The sequence below is a fragment of the Sinocyclocheilus rhinocerous genome, unplaced genomic scaffold (assembly GCF_001515625.1).
Source record: "Sinocyclocheilus rhinocerous isolate Xijiao unplaced genomic scaffold, SAMN03320098_v1.1 scaffold168, whole genome shotgun sequence".
In the NCBI taxonomy this organism is placed as follows: domain Eukaryota; kingdom Metazoa; phylum Chordata; class Actinopteri; order Cypriniformes; family Cyprinidae; genus Sinocyclocheilus; species Sinocyclocheilus rhinocerous.
Window position 1 is genome coordinate 127,462 of NW_015635532.1, and position 5,874 is coordinate 133,335.

Sequence of the window (5,874 nt, forward strand, 5' to 3'; positions counted from 1 at the left end):
GGGGGTGTGTTAGAACGAGCCGTTTTAGGAGGGCGTGGTTGACTCTTAACTTTTATAAAGAATATCTCTTTGGATTTGAGACTTTAGTCTTTGCAACTTTACAGATCTTCTTTATGCACCAAGAGCTTGTAACACTCCAAAGAGAAAGGAAAAATTGAAATCGCATCATATGACCCCTTTAACAACAGCAAAGCCCTATTAACCACCCAGAATAAAATCAGTTGACCATTAAGAGCTAGTACAATCTAATTAGCACACAGACATATTTCATTCCATTGTTTTGCTTCTTCACAAAAGGCTGTGTTGCAAAAGAATGTGTTTATAAGGAGCTTAAAGTGCATTTTCGGTGTTTTCTGCTGACTTCAGTGCTGTGCGTGCAGCAAACATTTGTTTGTTTTGTGTTTGTGTGTGCATGGCTGTGTCTTGCATTATCAAGCCAGAATTGCCTTCGCAATGTAGCAGTTTTTTCTATGTTATTAGTAGAGATCGACCGATATATCGATTTACCGATATTTTTCCCGATATTTAAGCATTTTACCATACTCTGAGATCTGTTTTGTAATATCAGATTCACCGATAAACGCCGCCATCTTGTGGGTGTTTTGAGAATTGCGCGCAGGATCGCCATTGCAGCGCGTCTGAGGGGAGACGAGACAACAGCAACGGCATGGTGCAGGTACTTGATTTGCTGTAGTTAGTAAACTTTATTTAACATAACAGCCATTTATGCACAAATTAGATGCATTATATAAATGCCTGATATGTAGTTTATGCAGCTTGGCTCTAAGAAATAGAGACCAACTCACGGAGTCACGTAAGATAATCCGTCAAGTCCTGTCCCAATAAAGACGTAACTTTGCCTGAATTAAATAATATGCAGCCATGAATGAGCGCATGTTGGAAATAAAAGCGCTGAATTTAATTCTCTCTCTGTTGTATATTTGCTCATCATTAGTCTCGTGAAGCCGCTTTCATATTGCTGTTCACTCACCGGGTTGATGCTCAGGAAATGCTCCAGCACGGCATTCTACATTTATTTTGCTTATTGTTAATATTAGTGTTGTTGCTGTTGATGCTTTTTATAAATAAAATGTTTTTTTGTTGTAATATGAAGATTAAATTTAACATGAAAGACTGCTAATTTTCAACACTTTAAAAAAAAAAATGACTGAAAAGAGGAAAAACCAAAGTTGAAGTTCTTACTTCACTCAGTCATTTATTTACTTTATAACGGTAAATAAATATCGGTTCTGCATATCGGTTATCGGACACATAAACATGCAAATAATTGGTATTGCATCGGTTATAAAAAAAATCAATATCAGTCGATCACTAATCAGCAGTCATATAGCACTAATAGAAGCCTTGGCCTTATTGTGGGCCCTACAGCACTTTGAAGTATGGATCGCCATTGCAGCGCGTCTGAGGGGAGACGAGACAACAGCAACGGCATGGTGCAGGTACTTGATTTGCTGTAGTTAGTAAACTTTATTTAACATAACAGCCATTTATGCACAAATTAGATGCATTACATAAATGCCTAATATGTAGTTTATGCAGCTTGGCTCTAAGAAGTAGAGACCAACTCACGGAGTCATGTAAAATAATCCGTCAAGTCCTGTCCCAATAAAGACGTAACTTTGCCTGAATTAAATAATATGCAGCCATGAATGAGCGCATGTTGGAAATAAAAGCGCTGAATTTAATTCTCTCTCTGTTGTCTATGCTCATCATTAGTCTCATGAAGTCGGAGTCACGTAGATAATCCGTCAAGAACACTTTAAAAAAAAAAATGACTGAAAAGAGGAAAAACCAAAGTTGAAGTTCTTACTTCACTCAGTCATTTATTTACTTTATAACGGTAAATAAATATCGGTTCTGCATATCGGTTATCGGACACATAAACATGCAAATAATTGGTATCGTATCGGTTATAAAAAAATCAATGTCGGTCGATCACTAGTTATTAGGACATGCTAACTGTCCCTGCAATTCAGTAGACTAAATAAATATACTGAGCAATGTTATTGAAATGTAAAAATGCAAAAAGTCATATGTGAGCTATAGGCTTAGGAGTTTATTCTGAGTTAGGGAATAGAAATAGTCTCAGAATAATACCATTACGCTTGTGTGTGTGTGTGCGCGTGCGTGTGTGTGTGCGCTTGTGTGTGTTTGTGTATTGAGGGCAGGTTTTGCCTGCAGTTATTTTGCCTCTGAATCAGCCTGCTGGTGCTGAAACTGATACTAAAACACACTCACACACAAACAATAGCCAGTGTATTGTAAGTTCTTTCCATCTCTTTGTACTGTATCTGCACTGGCTAAAAGCAAAACGAGTGTGCATGAGAATCACACTGAGGTTGTCTTTGATGCTTGCTGCTGTTTCAATCACAATTTAGCTGTTATGGATTTTTCCATAAGTTTATCATCTAAATAGAGACTCTTACTGGCATTTTCTATAGAAGATCTGGACACATTTTTCAGTCTGGGATGGAGTGACTGATGTCTGTCGTTAGTGCTGGATGATATTAATGAGCTCTTAATGGATCAGATTCACTCATCTTTCTGACTGAATTCAGTTTTTTACTCTGTAAACGTGTGTAAATGCACAAGCTCCATTAAAACCATCATCATGCACGATTCAGAGCAGATAAAGAGAGAGGCAGTCTATGAATAATACAGGCCGGTTTGAGGAACACATGTTCTCTGGCCATGTGCAAATGTAAAAGTGCTTTAGAGATGACAGCTAAACATCATCAAACATCTGTATCTCTCTCTCTCTCTCTCTCTCTCTGTGTGTGTGTTCAGAATGGTATAATAACTATAGTATAATAAACTATTCTTGAAAGTATAATTCAGTGTTTATTAGAGCTGCACGAATTAGGGGGAAAAATTTAATTGTGACTGTTCTAAAAAAAAAAAAATCGAGATTGTGACTTTCAGTTAATGTTTATTTTATTTCAAGTTTTTTTTTTCTGGATTTAGTTTTAGTTAACTATAATAACCCTAGTTTGTCAGTAGAGGATGATCTTAAAATGGTGATGCTATTACTGATAATTGAAAATAAATTTGTAGAAATATCAGAATTAAATTTGCCTTGCATATTCATAACTGTAAATCTGTCATGCTGGTTATCTTTCCGAAGGCATAATCATGTGCCAATATGTTTCATTTAGTTTGAGACTGCACAATGCAGTTGATTAACACATAAAATTTTGCAGAAAGTTAGTATCAGAGAGTATGAGAGTGTAAGGATGGCATTGACCCGTATGTGGCTCTGAACATAACCTCTGACTCCTCGCTCTAGTTTCTCAGTGAGGTGGGTGTTAATTGTAGGGTCCGCTTTGATGGCAGTAATTAGCCGTTGATCAGACCTTTAGTCCTCTAACGACTACAGACTCTTGGCAGGAGGTTGAGTGCGAGTGTGTGATTATTTTTAGCGCTCACGCGCACACACCTCAAGACATTGTTCCTCTGAGATTCTCATCAGTGAAAGGGTGAACTAATAGTTCTGTGAGGAAGAGTTTCACCCACATATCTTCATCATCCCCGTGTCCACAGATTCCTGGTGGGAGGAGATCTGAGAACATGCTGTCCGATGGAAAGAAAAAGAAAAGAACAAATTACACTTTTATAGCCGCCTGCCACCATCACCACAATTACTGGTCGTTCAGAGAGAGAGAGAGAGAGAGAGAGAGAGAGAGCGTTGGGTTTACATGTGTAGAAGAGTGTGGGCAATCACTAAAATAAACTCTGGAAATGATTTTTCAAATGAATATTTCTTCTAAATGTCATGCGATATGGAAACGTTATTATGTATGATAGTCACAGGTTGTTTGAATGGTTCCTGTCAAGTGCAGACTGACTGAACTCACAGAAGGACAAACAGCAGCTTTGGGTTTATGTTCAGACATTCTGTTGATCATATTAATGGTGCTTATCCAGCACATCATTGGTATTTTACTTCTTTTTTTTTTTTTATTGAAATACTTTAATTTATTAGAAAATTGCAACAAAGTTTGTTTTTATTTTGTATTTATATTTATTTACATAAATGACAATTCACAATTTTTAAAAATGAAATAAATAAATAAATAAATGTGTTGTTTATTGTTGCAATTTTAAATTTATTGAAATAAAAATGTAAAGCCTGTACAAATATTAGAAATTGTGGATATAAATAGCCTAATTGGGAATCATGTAAAGAATTAAAATAAAATAAAATCAGTGCGAATTTCATTTATCTATTATATCATTTATGTAGTTTTGTTCGCTTGGCTGTTTCCTTATAAAAGTCCAGAAAGTGGTCAAGTTTTTCATCAGGTGTCTTTTTAAATTATATGATGTCATTACGCTGCTGTCCTGCCGCCAGCCAGTCGCTGCATTGCTGATTGTGGTTTCCAGTATCGATACATAGCCCCCTTAAACCAACCAATGAATGCGCAATTATCTCAGATAACTCAATCCAGCCATACTAATCATCAACAACAGGTGCGTTCAAAGAACCGAATTAGCCAGATCCTGAGTAGCGCGATTATATCATCTTGGATGTGACATTTCATCTCGGATGTAATAAGCGACGTACGAAGAACGGGCCCCAGGTGTGTGTGTGTGTGTGTCAGAAAATCTGGCAAACTGAAGATTTCGTGACCTCTATTCATTCTCTCTCTCTCTCTCTCTCTCTCTCTCTCAAGAACCGAATTAGCCAGATCCTGAGTAGCGCGATTATATCATCTTGGATGTGACATTTCATCTCGGATGTAATAAGCGACGTACGAAGAACGGGCCCCAGGTGTGTGTGTGTGTGTGTCAGAAAATCTGGCAAACTGAAGATTTCGTGACCTCTAGTCATTCTCTCTCTCTCTCTCTCTCTCTCTCTCTCTCTCTCTCTTTGGTGATCTAGACCCTCTGCAGAGTGTTTTGACTGGCTCCATGCCTCATCCTGTGTGTGTGTGTGTGTGTGTGTGTGTGTGTGTGTGTGTGTGCTTGTTTATGTGGTTTATGAGGACACAAATTTGTATAATGACATGGGTATGACATAGGTATTACAAGGAGAAGGTGACTTTTCAGGACATTACCCCATGTCCCCACTTTTCAAAACGCATATAAATAACACAGAATGGAGTGTATTGAAAATCTGAAATAGCACAAAGTTTCCTGTAAGGGGTAGGTTTAGGTGTAGGGTTGGTGTAGGGCAATAGCACATACAGTTTGTACAGTATAAAAACCATTATGCCTATGGGATGTCCCCACTTTTCACAAAAACAAACCTGTGTGTGAAGGGCAGTGCATGCTGGGATTGATTGTAATCTATATTTTTGTTGCTGCTGTAAACGGTCTCATCTCCACTCGTTTGTTCGATGGATTCTCCTTCACAATGTGTGTTTATTCCTTCTTTTTCCTCTGTTATTCTATCCGTCTTTCTCTCCATTGACATTTTCTGCATTTTCTGTCTTTGTTTGTTTGTTTGTTTGTTTGTTTATTTCTCTATCTAACCTAGATTGTAATCAATTTAATCAATTGATATAATTGACATTTTTCTATACTTTATATTTTACATGTCAGTGAAATGCAGCTCATCTTTCAGTCAATGTGGAGTTTGGTCGTCATTTCTCTTCATTATTTCTTTCTTTCTCTTTGTTTTTGTTTGTCTTCTGCTGCTCGTTCTTACTGTGTTCATGCATTCTTTCAGCTTGTTCATTGTTTTTAGTCGTTGATTAGTTTATTCTTTCCTTATTTTGCCCTTTCTCTGTCTCTCTTTCTCTCTGTTGTTGTTGTTGTATGTCTCTTCCTCTCTGTTGAATCATATCAGCTGTGGTCTTGATTCCCAAAGACACAGAGTATTTCAGTCTTAATTGTGCACACTGGGCCCAC

General features: G+C 37.3%; 1 protein-coding gene and 1 long non-coding RNA gene across 2 annotated transcripts in view; both read left to right on the plus strand.

The window, feature by feature from the left end:
* The window catches only part of LOC107747105 (protein diaphanous homolog 1-like), a 135,910-nt gene that overhangs the window by 89,754 nt on the left and 40,282 nt on the right, over window positions 1-5,874 (plus strand). The gene's annotated exons all lie outside the window — the stretch shown is intronic.
* LOC107747086 (uncharacterized) overlaps window positions 1,882-5,874 on the plus strand; it is a 13,735-nt gene continuing 9,742 nt past the window's right edge. Inside the window, exon 1 of the long non-coding RNA XR_001640760.1 lies at window positions 1,882-1,962. This is a non-coding gene — a long non-coding RNA (uncharacterized LOC107747086). The remainder of the gene's footprint in view (window positions 1,963-5,874) is intronic.